Source organism: Octopus bimaculoides, chromosome 6 (assembly GCF_046866305.1).
Source record: "Octopus bimaculoides isolate indiv1 chromosome 6, ASM4686630v1, whole genome shotgun sequence".
Classification (NCBI taxonomy): domain Eukaryota; kingdom Metazoa; phylum Mollusca; class Cephalopoda; order Octopoda; family Octopodidae; genus Octopus; species Octopus bimaculoides.
The window spans coordinates 85,021,640-85,041,487 of record NC_142933.1 but is presented as its reverse complement, the minus strand read 5'-3'; the positions used below and the strand labels follow the sequence as shown (position 1 = coordinate 85,041,487).

The 19,848-nt window shown below is 38.1% G+C and overlaps 1 long non-coding RNA gene across 1 annotated transcript in view; it reads right to left on the bottom strand.

Annotated features, from left to right (window-relative positions):
• Positions 1-630: 630 nt before the first annotated feature.
• LOC128248120 (uncharacterized) overlaps positions 631-19,848 on the bottom strand; it is a 30,082-nt gene continuing 10,864 nt past the window's right edge. Inside the window, exon 2 of the long non-coding RNA XR_008264391.2 lies at positions 631-4,210. This is a non-coding gene — a long non-coding RNA (uncharacterized LOC128248120). The remainder of the gene's footprint in view (positions 4,211-19,848) is intronic.

The window sequence follows — 19,848 nt, the reverse complement described above, 5'->3', positions numbered from 1 at the left end:
GCCATGCAGTGGGACTGAACCTGGAACCATGTGGTTGAGAAGCAAACTTCTTACCACACAACCATGCCTGCATCTTACACTAAAATTTTTGCTTCCTTATTAAGAGCCTGTACAGTCATTTAAATTACTTTGAAATGATTTTTCGCATGAACCAGGATTATAACTGTTAATCTTGACAGAGCACTCTAAGCATTATCTCAAAGTAGTTAATTTACTTCTTCATGATTTACAGAAAGCTACATTAATTAATTGTAAGTTTTAAACCCTACAATCAGGACACAGTAAACATGGCATATGAACCATCATATTAAGACTACCTTTCTGCTCATAGATTTCTATATATACATATATATATATGTATTCAATTTTATGATGAAAGTAAACAAAGTTTATTTTTTTAGAAGCGTTGAGATGTATTGTAAGATACAGAAATAAATTTATTTCCCAAATGCGTGATAATGCTATAAATAGCGTGATCAGGATAAATTATCCATACATTGCAGAAAAATATGTTACTGGCCGCCCATGATATATATATATATATATATATATATATATATATATATATATATATATATATATATATATCTGTATGTATAGATTAAAATGGAAAAAGCAAAATATTTGGCATAATTTGAAAACATTTAATTTAGATAGGGAATATAAACAGATATATATGTATCTGTGTGTATGTATGTATGAGTGTGTGTGTGTGTGTGTGTGCGCGCGCACACATATATAATCTACCTTCTAGTATATGGAAGTGGGGTGTCTAATTTGTGTTAATCCCAACATATTGTATCTTTTCTAAGCCTGCACAGACCCTAAGGCTATGGTGAATAACTGTCGTGTTATGGGAAAACGATCTTGTTAAAACAGTGGTGGATAAAACAAATATATATTGACATGGCCGTATGTTAAAAATTCAATTTCACATTCTGCCGTAGCTTAAGGTTGGCCAATAAGTATCTTAGGAGTGAAATTCAATAGACATGAACTATGTGGAAGTTTGTTGCATATGTACACACATGCACGTGTATACGAGAGTGTGTGTATGAGTGGCTGTGTGGTAAGTAGCTTGCTTACCAACCACATGGTTCCAGGTTCAGTCCCACTGCGTGGAACCTTGGGCAAGTGTCTTCTACTATAGCTTCAGGCCGACCAAAACCTTGTGAGTGGATTTGGTAGACGGAAACTGAAAGAAGCCCATCGTATATATGTATATATGTGTATATGTCTGTGTTTGTCCCCCTAACATCGCTTGACAACTGATGCTGGTGTGTTTACATCCCCATAACTTAGCGGTTCGGCAAAAGAGACCGATAGAATAAGTCTTGGGGTCGATTTGCTCGACTAAAGGCGGTGCTCCAACATGGCCGCAGTCAAATGACTGAAACAAGTAAAAGAGTACTTTATATCATTCCATCACCAATTATATTCAAAATAATTCCAGGCACTGGCATGGCTGTGTGGTTAAGAAGTTCTCTTTGAAACCTTGTGGTTTTGAGTTCAGTCCCACTGCACAACACCTTGGGCAATTGTTTTCTACTGTAGCCCTGAGATGACCAGTGCCTTTGAGTGGATTTGGTATGTGGAAACTGTGAAGAAGCCCATCATATACGTGTGTATGTGTGTGTGTGTCTTTGTGGTATCTGTCCACCTCCCACTGCTTGACAACCAGTGTTGCTTTGTTTATGACCTTGTAACCTAGCAGTTTGGCAAAAGTGATTGATAAAATGAATACTAGACTTAAAGCTAAGTACTTACAAAGAATAAGTCCTGGGGTCGATTAGCTTGATTAAAGGTGGTGCTCCAGCATGGCTGCAGTCAAATGACTGAAACAAGTGAAAGAGAGTAAAGAGTATACCTTGCAGGCAATACCCCAAACATGGCTGCTCTGCAATGATTGAAGCAAGTAAAAATGTAAAAAATCATTATCACCATCATCGCTGCTGTGCTGCCACTGCCACCACTTCTGTCTCAATGTCCACTTTTTCATGCTTGCATGGGTTAAATGGAGTTTACAGAAGCAAGTCTTCTACAGTTGGGTGCCCTTCCTATCATCAATTCTCACTTGTTTCCAAACAAGGTAATATTTCTCTATGGCCAGACTTGTTTTTGCAGAACATTGGAAATGAACGATACCTCTTGCATGATGGTGACATCACCATCATCATCCTCATTGTTTAATGACCACCTTCCGTGCTGGCATGGGTAGGACGGTTTGACAGGAGCCTGCACCAGACCTTTGTGTCTATTTTGGCAAGGTTTTTATGGCTGGATGCCCTTAATAATGCCAACCACCCAGCAGAATGGACTGAGTGCTTTTTACATGACATAAGCACACTCACTTATTAACTCACACACAATGTCAAGACAAAAAGACACATACATGCACTCACACATATATATACATACATGTACAAATACACATATACATACACACACATATATATATTTATATATACTGGGGGTGCTGAAAAGTTTTGAGCTTTAAGGGCATTATGAAAGGACTGGCTGGAGGCTCAACCTCTTGAGTTCTTTTACAGGGCTTAGAAAAACTGAAGGACCACTGAGACGAGAATACATTGAATAAAATCATAATTAATTGAACTCTTGTATTTTCCTTTACCCAAAGCCAGGAACTTTTCAATCTCTGTCTGCCATATCCACTCACAAGGCTTTGGTCAACCTGAGGCTAAAGTAAATGACATTTGTTCATGGTGCCATGTAGTGGGCCTAACTCCAAAACCATGTGGTCGGGAAGCAAACTTTCTAACCACACAATCGCAGGGGTTTTTTTTTTTTTTAATTAAATTTTTTCTTCTTCTCCAAAAGAAACATTGATCTGCAAGTTTAAATACATAAATATACTTAAAGATGTTCATTAGATTTTTGGAAATACTAATTTAATTTAATTGCTTTATCTACTTTTGCTTACCCAATAGCTGATCCTTTTAAAGTTATCTCTACAGATTAACAACATATACATCTCTACCAATTGGCCATCTGATAAATTAAGATTTAGGTCACACAACGGAAGTTTATTGAGGCAGATTTGATTACTTAACTTAAACAGATTAAACAATTAGGTTGAGATTTTTCAATTTTACAGCTTTATTAATATTAATATATATTTTTATCATTTTTCTGGTTTCAGTCATATCAACCACAATTCTTATTTCTAAATCTGAACCTTATTTTATTGAACTCTATCAGTCACGATGCTAAGTTGTGGAAGACAAACAAACAAGTGGAGGTGGGAGCTTTCTCCATGAGGATACTGCCTAGAGAGCTATCATACACACATTCAGATAGACCACGTGAAAAGACATTCGAACGAGATCGTTGCCAGTGCCGATGGACTGGCCCCTATGCAGGTGACACGTAAAATACACCATTTCGAGCGTGGCCGTTGCCAGTACTGCCTGACTGGCCCTTGTACCAGTGGCACGTAAAAGCACCCACTACACTCTCGGAGTGGTTGGCATTAGGAAGGGCACCCAACTGTAGAAACTCTGCCAAATCAGATTGGAGCCTGGTGTAGCCATCTGGTTCACCAGTCCTTGGTCAAATCGTCCAACCCATGCTAGCATGGAAAGCGGACGTTAAACGATGATCATCATCATCATCATCATCATTTGGCTGAGGTTGTTACAGGTATCAGAGAACTTGCCAATACTGTACAACATGTCAGACTCTGAGATAGTATTGAAGGTACAATCATTGGAAAACAGAAAGTCAATCATGTTATCTGTTGAAACCCTAAATTTGCTTAAAGCCTTCTGACACAGTAGACAGAGCCATCAGTATGGTCTTTGATACCAATGGCAGTATCTGTGTCAGAATTTTCAACTTTGAAGACATCTATCACTATGGCTGAAAACAGGAGGATGAACAGAGTGGAAGTAAAGATACAACCCTGTTTCACTCTACTGGAAACAGAAAACAGCTTTAATGTCTGCCTGTTGTCTTGAAATTTGGCCAGCATGCTATTGTGTAGCTTTTGTCTGATGGTGATGAATATCCTGGGGCATCCAAACGTTGCCATAATTCTCCAGTGCTCTTTCCTACTCAGTGTTGAAAGCCTTGGTCGATGCAGGTGAAGTACAAGTCAGCATTTTGTTCTTGATGCTTCTCCTGAAGCTGTCCAGCAGCAACAGACACCATTCTGATGATCACATTTTCTTTCCTGAAGTCACACTGGCATCTGGAAATAAATGAATAAATAAATAAATGAATAAAAGCACACACACACACACACACATATATATAAAAGAATACAAAAAATGGGACAAGAGCGCGACAGGCGGCCACAAAACATCCAGAGAGTTGGCTGATATTAGAAGGAACATGGAAAAATAAGGACGGGTCATTCGGAGTTTTCTTCTGTCAGTTGAGTTCCAGATTATCTTTGCAGTTTCGGCTGGTTATACTTGAGACTGCTCCAATCTGGCCAGCCCCAAGGAAAATCTAAGCTAAGAGCACTAGATTCCTTGGAAGAAAGCAATGAATATATACGAAAACAAGGACGGGAAAAAACAGAGAAAAGGTACACAAATACAAATGTAAACAACAGGACATTAATAACAGGTGTCTTTTGACTAAGGATGAATTAAATGAAGCTGGCATGTGTGGAAGTGAAGCCTTATGGCAGGGACCTGAGAGATGACAGGCATGGGAAAGAATATAGATGTTGCACAGATGGTAGTCGAACTAAGAAAGAAAGGTCCGCTTTCCATGTTGGCATGGGTTGGACAGTTTGACTGAGGACTGGCGAGCCAGATGGCTGCACCAGGCTCCAATCTGATCTGGCAGAGTTTCTACAGCTGGATGCCCTTCCTAATGCCAACCACTCCGGGAGTGTAGTGGGTGATGGTCACGCTCAAATGGTGTTTTTTATGCGCCACCTGCACAGGAGCCAGTCCAGCAGCACTGGCAATGACCTTGCTTGAATGTTGTATGTGTATATATATATATATATATATATATATATATATATATATATATATATATATATATATAATACAGACAAGGTAATATTTTGAACACAGTATAGCCATGAAAACAGCATGAAGATTGGATATTATTACCCTTATAAGACAGAAAAAATTTGTCAAACAGCCACAGTTTGTTTACATGTGTTGTTGTTGCATATATATATATGTGTGTGTGTGTGTGTGTGCATGTGTATGTGTGTAGACGTAGAAGACTTTCATTTTCCTGAGCATCAAACTAATACACCTGCATGTTGTTCATGCACCTGTCTTTGTCTTTTGTTGTTCTGGTCACACCAGTTTTATTTTGCTTGAAACGCCTTTCTATTGAAAAGTGTTGGCTTGGAACATAAATGACTTTCTCAAATTCCTGAGCGTCAAACTAATGCACCTGCCTGTTGTTTATACACCTGATATATATATCATCATCATCATCGTTTAACGTCCGCTTTCCATGCTAGCATGGGATGTATGTATATATCATTCTTGCATGAGTGGGACAGTTCCACAAGAGCCAGCCAGGCCGAAGCCTGCACCAGACTTCTGTGACTGTTATGGCAAGATCTTTACAACAGGATGCCCTTCCTAACACAGCCACTCAGTAGAGTGGATAAACAGATATCCACTCTGCTGAGTGGTTGGTGTTAGGAAGGGTATCCAGTTGTAAAAATCTTGCTGAAACAGTCACAGAAGTCTGGTGCAAATGAATGTTGACTGAAATGGTGAGGCTGTTGAAATTCTTTTTTGACATTACGACTGGTCACTGTATTTTTGAAGACTTTCAGAATAAAAAAACAAAATCCCTCAACTAGAAAACAGTCAATTGTTGGTGACAGTAAGTGTATCTGGTTGTAAAACCCTGCCCCAAATGACTTCTAACCAAACATGGTTAGAATAGTATGAAAAAAAAATTGTATAATGAACATTAAATGAGAACGAGTATGATGGTGACTCCTGCTGATGTCAGTATAAGAGTCTAACAACTCTGTCCGATGCCTGTGTTTATGGGAAGACATTAAACAAACTTCAGATTTATAAATGAAACCCAAAATTCTCACAGATCACAGTGTGATCAGAAAGAGAAAGACCATGAGCATATGCGCAAACACAAGCACGACCATGTGACAGACTGGAGTCATGTGTGTGTGTGTGCGCATGTGTGTGTGTGTGTGTATGTGTATGATCATAGATATGTGGTTTGGAGATGTTATTTATCTTCTGCCTTAATTTTATTGTAGAGAACTGTCCAGGCGCCGGAGTGGCTGTGTGGTAAGTGGCTTGCTTATCAACCACATGGTTCCGGGTTCAGTCCCACTGCGTGGCACCTTGGGCAAGTGTCTTCCATTATAGCCTCGGGCCGACCAAAGCCTTGTGAGTGGATTTGGTAGACGGAAACTGAAAGAAGCCCGTCGTATATATGTGTGTGTGTGTGTGTGTGTGTGTGCGTGTCTGTGTTTGTCCCCCCCACATTGCTTGACAACCGATGCTGGTGTGTTTACGTCCTCATAACTTAGCGGTTCGGCAAAAAGAGACCGATAGAATAAGTACTAGGCTTACAAAGAATAAGTCCTGGGGTCGATTTTCTCAACTAAAGGCGGTGCTCCAGCATGGCAGCAGTCAAATGACTGAAACAAGTAAAAGAGTAAAAGAGTAACCAACGTATTTCCTATGTATTTTACATTAAATGCCAAAGAGTTACATGCAGGGTTCAAACCCTCGAACGGTTTAGTCAAATAAATGAGCACCAGTACTTAGCTTTAAGTCTAGTATTCATTTTATCAATTACTTTTGCCAAACTGCTAGGTTACAAGGTCATAAACAAAGCAACACTGGTTGTCAAGCAGTGGGAGGTGGACAGATACCACAACGACACACACACACATACACACGTATATGATGGGCTTCTTCACAGTTTCCACATACCAAATCCACTCAAAGGCACTGGTCATCTCAGGGCTACAGTAGAAAACAATTGCCCAAGGTGCTGTGCAGTGGGACTGAACTCAAAACCACAAGGTTTCAAAGAGAACTTCTTAACCACACAGCCATGCCAGTGCCTGGAATTATTTTGAATATAATTGGTGATGGAATGATATAAAGTACTCTTTTACTTGTTTCAGTCATTTGACTGCGGCCATGTTGGAGCACCGCCTTTAGTCGAGCAAATCGACCCCAAGACTTATTCTTTGGAAGCCTAGTACTTATTCTATCGGTCTCTTTTGCTGAACCGCTAAGTTACGGGGACGTAAACACACCACCATCGGTTATCAAGCGATGGTGGGGGGACAAACACAGACACACAAACATACATATATATATACATATATATATGTATACATATATACGACGGGCTTCTTTCAGTTTCCATCTACCGAATCTACTCACAAGGCTTTGGTCGACCTGAGGCTATAATGGAAGACACTTGCCCAAGGTTCTACGCAGTGGGAATGAACCAGGAACCATGTGGTTGGTAAGCAAGGTACTTACCACACAGCCACTCCTGTGCCTTTTGGAAAATAATTACCACTAAAAAGTGAAGTTTCAAGATGACTCATGCCCATACTTGTAAATAGTTTCTCTGACTTTAATAATGACCATATTTTCTCTCCATTTTCTTCTTAAGTTAGAAGTACCACTTAGCATCCAGATATCAGTCGGAGCAATAACCGTCTGGTCATTAAAACACTAATCTTACTCGTCAGGGCAATTAAAAACCATCTGTAAATATTGCCAGCATTATGTAATGCAATATAATTCCAATGAGGTAGGCCTCTATGAGGTTGCTAAACTTGTTAGAAATAGCAGCCTAATCTCCCTCAGATTGTACCCTACTGTCTTAAATAAGGAAAGAATACATTAGATAACATTGTCCAAAATACCTCTAATATAAAATAGTATGGTCATGGGTTTTCTTGAGCAGAGCAGACTTGGGATCATACAGTAAGTGGTTATATGATTCCATGAGATGACTGTTGTGGTTAAAATGCTGGAGACTGATCCAAGAGTTTTGAATTCATATTACATCAAGATATTTATATTGTTTCCTCATCATCATCATCGTCGTTTAACGTCCGCTTTCCATGCTAGCATGGGTTGGACGATCTGACTGGAGACTGGTGAACCAGGTGGTTACACCAGGCTCCAATCTGATTTGGCAGAGTTTCTACAGCTGGATGCCCTTCCTAACGCCAACCACTCAGAGAGTGTAGTGGGTACTTTTACGTGCCACCGGCACGAAGGCCAGTCAGGCGGTACTGGCAATGGCCACGCTCAAATTGGTGTCTTTTACGTGCCACCTGCACAAGAGCCAGTCCAGCGGCACTGGCAACGATCTCGCTTGAATGTCTTTATATGTGCCTATCTTTTACTTGTTTCAGTCATTAGAATTTGGCCATGCTGGAGCACTACCTTCTAGTCAAATGAATCGACCCAAGTATTTTCTTTTTAAAGCCTGGTACTCATGGGTTTTCTTGAGCAGTAAGTGGTTATATGATTCCATGAGATGACTGTTGTGGTTAAAATGCTGGAGACTGATCCAAGAGTTTTGAATTCATATTACATCAAGATATTTATATTGTTTCATCATCATCATCATCGTCGTTGAACTGCTCAGTTATGGGACGTAAACACATCAACACTGGTTGTCAAACAGTAGGGTGGTGGGGAACACAGACACAAACACACATATATACCTATATATATACATACATTGAGCTTCTTTCAGTTTCTGTCTACCTAATCTACTCACATGACTTTCATCAGCCCAATGCTATAATAGAAGACACTTGCCCAAGGTGCTGCACAATGGGACTGAACCAGGAACCATGTGGTTGGGAAGCAAGCTTCTTACTGCACAGTCATGCCTGTAGCTATTTAAAAAGTTTTTTTTTTCTTTCTTATATGGTTGTGTGGTTTAGAAGCTCACTTTGTAACTACTCTGTTTCACGTTCAGTCCTTCTTTGCATAGTGTGTGTGAGTGTACATGCATGTGCTTGTGTCCCACCCCACTGCTTGACAACTGGTGTTGGTTTGTTTATGTCTAGTAATTTATTAATTCAGCAAAAAAGATCAATAGAATAAGCATCAAACTTTAAAAAATATAAGTACTGGGGCCAATTTATTTGAGTGAATCCTTCAAGGCAGTAACCCAGTACAGCTGCAGTCAGATGACTGCAACAAATAAAAGATAAATGCTGTGGTTAGTCAGAAGAAGGGCAGTACTTGGGGACCATTTTAGAAAGATCTTTGAGACTGGTGGAAGGAAAAGAATACTGTTCTGAATACTTACAACAAAGTGAATTCTACTAAAGCCACCAAAATGTCAAGTGGTGGAGTTTATGATTTTCACTAAAATTATTTGTCTCAAGCGAGCTAGATCATTGCCAGTGCTGCTGGACTGGCTCCTGTGCAGGTGGCACGTAAAACACACCATTTTGAGTGTGGCCGTTGTCAGTACCTCCTGACTGGCCTTCGTGCCGGTGGCATGTAAAAGCACTCACTACACTCTCAGAGTGGTTGGCGTTAGGAAGGGCATCCAGCTGTAGAAACTCTACCAAATCAGATTGGAGCCTGGTGTAGCCATCTGGTTTCACCAGTCCTCAGTCAAATCGTCCAACCCATGCTAGTATGGAAAGCGGACGTTAAACGATGATGATGATGATGATGATGAATTTACGGCCTTTGTAGTTTCTGATGGTCAAGTAGGGAAGGTACTGGACAACCAGAGACAACTGAACAGTCAGGCAGTTCAAAGCCTGACACCAGCCGTGAGTTGTGTCTAAAGCAAAGACACTTAAACTTTGAAATGGCTCAGTTCACCTTGAAATAGATGCTACAGCTGGGACACAGCTTACTCCAGCAACAGTGAATAAAGAAAGAAATGGTTCAGTGTTGTTATAGTCTTTTGTATATGTTGTTGTTTAGCCCTTGGTATCTCTGATTGAACAGACCTATGATCAAAGATCATCAAGACATGACCATCCCAACCTTATTTTTTTATTTTTTTTTTTTTTCAGGCATCAGTGTGTCTTGAACAATGCTTACTAAATATTACCTGTTTATTTTTTAAAGAGGGTAGAATGTAATTTGAGATAGATTTGATCCGAATCCAAGGGAAGTAACTCTAATGAACACGTTTTCTTACTGAGTTTTATTGTTCCAAACACAGATACAAACATACACAAACACATATAAAGAATGAGCTTTTTTCAGTCTGTCCATCAAATCCACTCACAAGGATCAAGCCTATTGTAGAAGGCACTTAGCCAAGGTTCCACGCAGTGGGACTGAACCCAAAACCATGTGGTTCGGGAAGCAAGCTTTTCACTACACAGGCCACACACATATGTATATGCATATATATATATATATATATATATATATATATATATACATACACACACATATATATATATATATATATATATATATATATATATGCATACATATATATGTATGTATGTATATACCTTGGGCAAATGTCTTCTACTATAGCCTTGGGCTGACCAAAGCCTTGTGAATGGATTTGGTAGACAGAAACTGAAAGAAGCCCATCGTATATATATATATATATATGTATATGTATGTATGTATGTGTGTGTCCCACCACCAACATTGCTTGACAACCAATGCTGGTGTGTTTACATCTCCGTAACTTAGCAGTTCAGCAAAAGAGACTGATAGAATAAGTACTAGGCTTACAAATAATAAGTCCTGGGGTTGATTTGCTTGACTAAAAGCAGTGCTCCAGCATGGCTGCAGTCAAAATGACTGAAACAAGCAAAAGGAAACATAAAGGAATATATATATGTATATTCATATATGTATGCATGTATATATATATATATATGTGTGTGTGTGTGTATGTATGTATATGTATATATTCCTCCCTTCCCAAATCTATCTGAGATGATGCAAATGTCATGGGGGTGTTGACTGTCCTCCTTTGAGCGTGCCATGCACACACATAAACATACAAACACATGCATGCAGACATGCACTAATACACACATTCGTATGTCAATAAACACACACAAACACAAGTGCCCTGTGTATAAATGAATTGTTTTTCCTTGAAGCACATTCACATCACACACACACACACAGATAGTTCCATAAAAAAAATGTGACAAGGTAGAATAGGAAACACAAGGACAAAGAGATAGGGAGAGAGGGAGAGGAGAGAGGGAGAGAAAGAGAAAGGCAAATGTGGAAATGTTTCTTTTTTTTTTTCTTTTCTGTTCTTTTGTGCTGTTAGTCTGCTGATGTTGTTCTATAACCTTATAACCGTTATCTGACCTTTATTTCAGGAAGGCAACAATTATGTATGAATCTACTGAATAACACCAAAATAATCTACTTTCTCACTTGTTTTGCTCTCACCTAAACATGTCTCCTATTACCAATTCCTATTAAAATTTGATTTACACACTGGATGCTTTGTAGGAATTGTAGCAGGGCTGGAGTCCTCTCTGGTCCCCCGAAGAAAAATATCTAAACTTTGAAATGAAATTTTTGCTTCTTATGCTATAACATGTTCTTGATGCGTTTGGTTATCAGGAAAGATTATCAAAAATTGTGACGTATAACCTTTATAAATAAGCAACAAATTGGCAGAGTTTTCGACTTGGCAATGGAATGCTTTGTGGTTTTCATTTGTGCTGTCTGCATTCTGAGTTCAAATCCTGCTGAGATCAACTTTTATCTTTCTGGTGTCAGTTCTTCAGTCTGTATCTCCAGTTATCTATCTTTCCCACTATTTATAAGTCTGTCTGTCTGTCTGTTTCTGTTTTTTTTTAATTTTAGTTTTTTTAAATCTATTTCTTGTTCTGAATTGACTAACCACTGCTGCTATGTAAAAAAAAGCACACCACCACACCACCACACCAACTACACTCTGTCCATTACACTATTTCCAATTTTGCTTCTTTTTTTTTTAAATTTAAATTTGTTAATTTGTCAAAATGAGGATTGAATGACATAAAGACCACCACCACCACCACCACCACCACAACAGTGACCAACACCACTACTTTGTATAGAGGAAGGCCAGGTTGCTATAACAACATCAACAACTACTACTACTACTACTACTACTACTACTACTACTACTACTACTATTCAGGTGACACTTCGCTGAGTCATTACTCATCAAGGAGTTAATTATTATGTCAGCTGTTCACCATGAAGTAAAGACACATAATTAAATTACAAAAAGTACAACACTCACCCCCACCCCACCTCAACCATCCATCCATCCACCCACCCACTCCACACCATACCATTCTCCCACTTTCACTGTTTCACACTGGGTTTACAAGAAAGATCAAGAAATAGAACAAAAACAACAATAACAACAATAACAACAATTTATAAAATATTTCACCCACCATCCATTCAGTTGTAATAAAGTTTTGCTTAATTAGATAAATTTCGAAGCCACATAAAGATTGTTACCATCATTTGTTACATTTCAATCAAATAAATTAACGAACTAATGAAATATATCTCAATCAATTTCTTCCCTGAATCTATACACATCTATGTCTTTGAGGCATTAAATTAATTTTATATGATATAATGAAAAACAAACAACAATAACAGGCACAGACATGGCTGTGTGGTAAGAAGTTTGTTTCCCAACCACATATTTCTGGGTTCAGTCCCATAACATGGCACCATTGGTAAATATCTTCTACTATAGCCCTGGGTCGACTAAAGCCTTGTGAATGGATTTGGCAAACATAAACAGAAAAAAGCCCTGTGTGTGTGTGTGTGTGTGTAGGTGCAGGCATGGCTGTGTGGTAAGAAGCTTGCTTCCCACATGGTTCTGGGTTCAGTCCCATTACGTGACATCTTGGACAAATGTCTTTTACTATAGCCTCATGCCAACCAAAGCATTATGAGTGGATTTGGTAGGTGGAAACTGAAACAAGCCCGTCATATATATATATATATATGTATATGTATGTGTGTCGTTGTGCCTGTGTTTATTCCCCACCACTGCTTGACAATTGATGTTGGTGTGTTTATGTCCCTGTAACTTAATGGTTTGGCAAAAAGAGACTGATAGAATAAGTACCAGGCTTAAAAAAAAAAGTCCTGGGATTGAGTTGTTTGACTAAAACCCTTCAGGAGGTGTCCCAACATGGCTGCAGCCAAATGACTGAAACAAGTAAACACGCCAGCATCGGTTGTCAAGCGATGGTGGGGGGGACAAACACAGACACACAAACACACATACATATATATATATATATATACATATATATATATATATTTATATATATATATATATATATATATATATTTAAATGAAATATTCAAACACTGAGATTTGAAGTTAGATGTCACTACTGTTCATATCATCTGTGGATAAATTCAAAATTTGATGATATCACCAGTAGTAGCATTGGTGGAACGCAGTTATGATAGCTTTAAGGAGCTATGAAATATCGTAATGATGCTTAATGAGCATCTAGCTGCTAGAAATAAGAGCCAAGTCTTAAATAATCCACCGTAGCGCACCAATATAACAGAAAAACAGTATGCGAGGAAAACAGACCGAATTAAAACATTTAACAACACAAATATAAATTTTATGCAATTACGGATATCCACAAACCAGGTTTCTGCTTTTGGTTATTCAACCTTGAGCTTCGTCAGTGTGGACCACCAGTTTAAATTCATGACTGTTCACGTTAATCTCTGACTGTGTAACTGGTTTTGTTTTGCGCCAAAATCATATATATATATATACATATATACGATGGGCTTCTTTCAGTTTCCATCTACCAAATCCACTTACAAGGCTTTGGTCAGCCTGAGGCTATAGTAGAAGACATTTGCCCAAGGTGCCACGCAGTGGGACTGAACCTGGAACCATGTGGTTGGTAAGCAAGCTACTTACCACACAGCTGTTTATATTTCTACAATAAACTAACTATTTTAGCAATTTTTTTAGCAGCTCTTAATAATATTTAATAATAAAAATATAATAGGATTTTTTAAACACTGAATGGCTATAAAGGTCCACTCAATGAAAATAGGAATCAAAAGGGTGCATAGGCAAATAATGGTTGTGACCCACTGATTTACAGTATTTAGCAAGGAACCAAGTGGAGTGAACAATTTAGAGTTGATATTTTACCACATTAACTGCCACAGCCTGTTATCAGAACTCATTTCATGCGCTATTGCTCTCAGTGTAGCGACAGCTGTGACAAAAAGAGGTATCTGTGTGTTCAACTTATTTCATAATTAAAGTTTAATATTTAGCTCTCAAGTTATTTCAATATCCTCAAAACCGTGTTAAAAATACAGAATAAAATGTTATCTCAAATTATGAAAGTGTACAACTAGTACCACAAGTAGTGCACAAGTAGTTTCTGATGAACCACCAGTGGTACATGTGGCAGTTAATTTGTTAACTCTCCAACCCATGCCAGCATGAAACATAGACGTTAAGTGAAATGCTAAAAGAAACTTTTCAACTCATATATGTATATAAAGTAAAAACACGTAATTCAAAAACACGTTTTGTGTAGCTTATTTTGTAACCAAAAAACAGGTACAAATTATAAACAATGAAAGGCCGGCTTTGGTGATTCATTTGACAGATGTGTTAGAGAGCCAATCCGATGATAAATATGACCTTCTATCTTGAAAGTTTGTTTGAATCCTGGCTCAGTTAAATGGCTTGTGGCTCAAAATGATATCACCTGTAGTGCAGCACTGTATTGTCCAATTTTATTTTGGAAGTGCTTGGAATCTTAGTCAGCTGATGACACCATTTTCTTCAATGGCTCATCATTATCATCATTTAGCATCTGCTTTCCATGCTAAAAAAATGTGTAAATTACATGGGTTTTTATGGTATACTCTTTTACTCTTTTACTTGTTTCAGTCATTTGACTGTGGCCATGCTAGAGCACTGCCTTTAGTTGAGCAAATCAACCCCAGGACTTATTCTTTGTAAGCCTAGTCCTTATTCTATCGGTCTCTCTTGCCGAACCGCTAAGTTACAGGGACGTAAACACACCAGCATTGGTTGTCAAATGGTGTTGGGGAGACAAACACAGACACACAAACATATACACACACATACATATATATATACATATATACAACGGGCTTTTTTCCAGTTTCCATCTACCAAATCCAATCACAAGGCTTTGGTCGGCCCGAGGCTATAGCAGAAGACACTTGCCCAAGGTGCCACGTAGTGGGACTGAACCCGGAACCATGTGGTTGGTAAGCAAGCTACTTCATTTCATAAATATTTGCCATAAAGGCATTACAAAGATGGGACAAACAAGGACTACACAGCCACTCCTACGCCTGTATATGTATATAATATCACCATCATCATCATATAATATCTGTTCTCCATGCTGGTATGCTGGACGGTATAATGCTTATGTTTTCTGTATAAATTTACTAAAACCATTAAATGGTTAACTACTTTTTGAAGTTTGACATTCATGCTGATAATCACGGCCTGGGACATATTTTACTTGGTTGAGTACAGTGTCATCCAAGCTGATGTTTATTGGTAATTAAACTTAATTTGCAACACCTGTGTGTACTTATCAGCTTTGTTTTTGTGCTGATAATTCTTATCAGCAACTTTTCCTGTGATCGTGATTTCAGAAGACATACAGCAGTATGCTAATGATTGGACATCATCTCTTGTGGGCAAGACATATAAACAAAGTGTTTATGTTATAAACAACACAAATACTTTGTAATTTAATAGCTTTCAATGTGATACCTGCTAAACAGAAATTATTTTCATTTAGTGAAAATTTAATAAAATCTAATCATAAGTAAGTGAAATTATGCTAAATACAACCAAATTGAAAACCTTTTTCCCCTGGCCAAATCAGCAACTCTGAAAACTGTTGGGTGCAAATTTCACAGTAGTGGAAGCTTTTTCCAACAATTTTTATCCTGAAAATCACCTTTGTAAATTACACAGGTGCACAAATTACATGGATTTTTACATTTCCCTCATCTCATCAGTGTCATTGCAGACACATATCTCCATGTTGAGTGACATTGGTTTAACAGTACTTTTGCAGCCGTACATTTCCCCAATTACATAATGGTTCATAGAAACAAACTGCCTTGCAATTTTGGTATACTTCATTTTTCTTATTCTCATATTACTGAACACTACTGAATCTCCTTCTGTTAGTTTATCTCTTGTTTAGATACAAACCTTCTAGTTTGTTCTTATCACCTCTTTCAGGCTTGTCATGAATCTCTTCTGAAATCTCTTCAGTGTACTATCTCTACCCATCATCACCACCATACGACCTCCTGTCAGGCTGGGAAACTGTTACACCCAAAAGCATGGTTCATATTTTCACAGCAGATTATTTAACCCTTTGGTGTTTAAACCGGCTATATCCAGCCCAAATATTCTACTCATTTTATGCTCAAACTGGCCAGAACCAGTATCTCACACCTACTTTGCCATGTCATTCTAAAAATAAACAATTACATCTTTCAAATCTTGAAGCTACAAGATAATACTAGATTAACTTTTAAAAATGTAAATGAATAAGGATTACTTTTGACATATTAATTTGAATGCTAAAGGGTTAAATATATCAACTATGTTTGAAGTTATTTCCTTTTGAAAGTGCCAATCCCAATCATCAGATTCCATCTCTTGTCACAACACATTCTACATAGTTGCTTGACTTGCTAGATCTAGCAGCCAAATCACCCCAAAATCACACCCTACCATCAAAATAAGAAATGGCACACTAGTAAATGTAACCCTAGTTAATCTTAAAAAAAAATAGATGGAATGGTCATGGCTAGAACGTCTTTGATCATAGGTCTCCTCACTCATGATCAATCTGGGATTGAACAATGGTAACAACAACAGCAACAGCAGTAGCAGCACTCAAAACGTCTTACTCTTTTACTTGTTTCAGTCATTTGACTGCGGCCATGCTGGAGCACCACATTTAGTCAAGAAAATCAACCCCAGGACCTTTGTAAGCCTAGTACTTATTCTATCAGTCTCTTTTTGCTGAACTGCTAAGTTACGGGGACATAAACACACCAGCATAGGTTGTCAAGCGATGGTGGGGGGACATAGACACACAAACACACATACATATATATATATATATATATATATATATATATATACATATATACATATATATGACGGGCTTCTTTCAGTTTCCGTGTACCAAATCCACTCACAAGGCTTTGGTCGGCCCAAGGCTATAGTAGAAGACACTTGTCAAAGGTGCCCCGCAGTGGACTGAACCCAGAACCATGTGGTTGGTAAGCAAGCTACTTACCACACAGCCACTCCTGCGCCTTATTTTACAAGTCTTTGTTATCTGTCTTATATTTCTGCTGCTGCAGACCAATCTTTTATATTATAGATAATCCTATAATAATTGATAATCAACCTGTCAAAGAAGCGCATGAGTTTTTGCTATCTTGGAAGTAGTATTATTACAAATCAATGCAATGACAGGAAAGAAATAAAACAAGGAAAAATTGCAATAGCAAAATCTGCTGTTATTTCTTTAAACCACATTTGGAAAAAAAATTGTCCAATAAATAAAAAAAGACCAGATAGAAACTGCTGTATGCTTTGATATTTCTAACAGCAACATATGGATTTGAATGCTGGGATCTTAAACAAAAACAAAAACCTTGGAACAAATTAAAAAAGATAAAAAGAGAGTTTCTGAGTTTGGTGTAATGAATGGATGCTAAGAATAACTAGCTAGACCGAAAATAAAGAAAGAGGACAAATCAATGTGTAATGGAACAATTTGGAATTCAGTGGAGCTATACACAAGAACTCAGTTAGCAAGCTCTTAGATAATTTGAGCATGTTGTAAGGGAAGATGATATAAAAAGAAAATTTTGCTGATGTTAGAAAAGACCATGGAAGAACATGAAGAGGGAGACCAAGGGAAAAACTGGACTGTTTTTATGATGGAAATAGCAAGATTGGTGATTTAGGATATATATATATATATCCAAAAGAAAAAATTTATATACATACATATATACTCTTTTACTTGTTTCAGTCAATTGACTACGGTCATGCTGGAGCACCACCTTTAGTTGAGTAAATCGATCCTGGGACTTATTCTTTGTAAGTCTAGTACTTATTTTATCGGTCTCTTTTTGCCGAACTGCTAAGTTATGGGGACTTAAACACACCAGCATCAGTTGTCAAGCGATGGTGGGGGGACAAACACAGACACACATACATATATATATATATATATATATATATATATACGACGGGCTTCTTTCAGTTTCTGTCTACCAAATCCACTCACAAGGCTTTGGTTGGCCCGAGGCTATAGTAGAAGACACTTGCCCAAGGTGCCATGCAGTGGGACTGAACCCGGAACCATGTGGTTGGTAAGCAAGCTACTTACCACACAGCCACTCCTGCGCCTATATAATATCATTTATTTAAAAGGACACAATACATGTCTTTAAGTGCTACTAATAGTTTCATATGTTGAGAAACCTCTGAACCATATTCATCAGGCACAAGCAACATATCATAAAAAACTAGAAAAATTGAATAAGATAAGAAAAGTGAAAACAATTAAGACTATCCGAATTTAACCTGTCAAGTGTTGCAGAGGACAATTAGAGTATGAAATTTTTGTAGGCTCCCTCTACTTCTATGCACCAAGAATTAATGGCTGACATGGTTGGGTGAACATGTCTAGTGACAGTCCCAAGCAAAGCACTTTAAATTTAACATGTCACATGGTAGACTTGATGAGAGCTCTTTCTATGTAGCTGAATGGTTGAATGTTTATGGTTTGTGTCTATGTATGTAGGCATTAAATTTTGTTCTCTACTAAGTTTGTGTGTGGGTGTTGTATGGGGAAAAGCCATGACTGTGTCCAAAAATTATGTTGTCAGCTGTATAAATTCAACATATCAAGCAGCAGAATGAGTTTGTGTGTGAATAGGTTTTTGGTGAATGTAGTTTGTTAAAGTTTATCCAGTCTTGGTTTGCACTTTCATATGAATGTATTTTCTTTGTTTATCCATGCTTGGTCTGTGGTATTGACTGAACAAAGGTAAATCAGAAAGACTTAAAATTTGGGAAACTTGATGAACAGGTGAAAATGATCTTTTATGGTATAAACATGTCCTGATTTTAATTCATAGTTTTTGTCTTCTGATGCATGTGTGTGTGTGAGAGAAAGAGAGAAAGAGAGAGAGAAAAAGAGAGAGGGAGAGAGAGAAGGAAAGAGAGAGAGAGAGTATGTGTGTCTGTGTATATATACGTATGTATGTGTTGTTGTTTAATGTTCACTTTCCATGCTAGCATGGGTTGGATGGTTTGACCAAGGACTGGCAAGTTGGGAGGTTGTACCAAGCTCCAATCTGATTTGGCAAGGTTTCCACAGCTGGATGCCCTTCCTAATACCAACTAATCTGAGAATGTAGTGGGTGCATTTTACGTGTCTCCAACACAGGAGCTAGCTAGGTGGCACTGGCATTCGCCACGCTTGAATGGTGCTTTCTACATGCCACCAGCAGGGGTGCCAGCCAGGCAGAACTGGCATAGTGTCATACTTGGGCATGCATGCATACATCCATCCATCCATACATATACAGGGTGTGGCAGAAAGGTTGCCCCGATTTCAAAGGTTGATGAAAAACAAACACATGAAGATTCAAGAAAAAAACGATGCTCTCCACCCAAGGCCATGGTGGGTACTACCTGAATCAGAAAGAAAAATGGCATTTAATGAACTTCATAGAAATACAAAGTTTTTCATGCATCTTCGTGTGTTCATTTTTTTTTGTTAACACTGTATATATATAT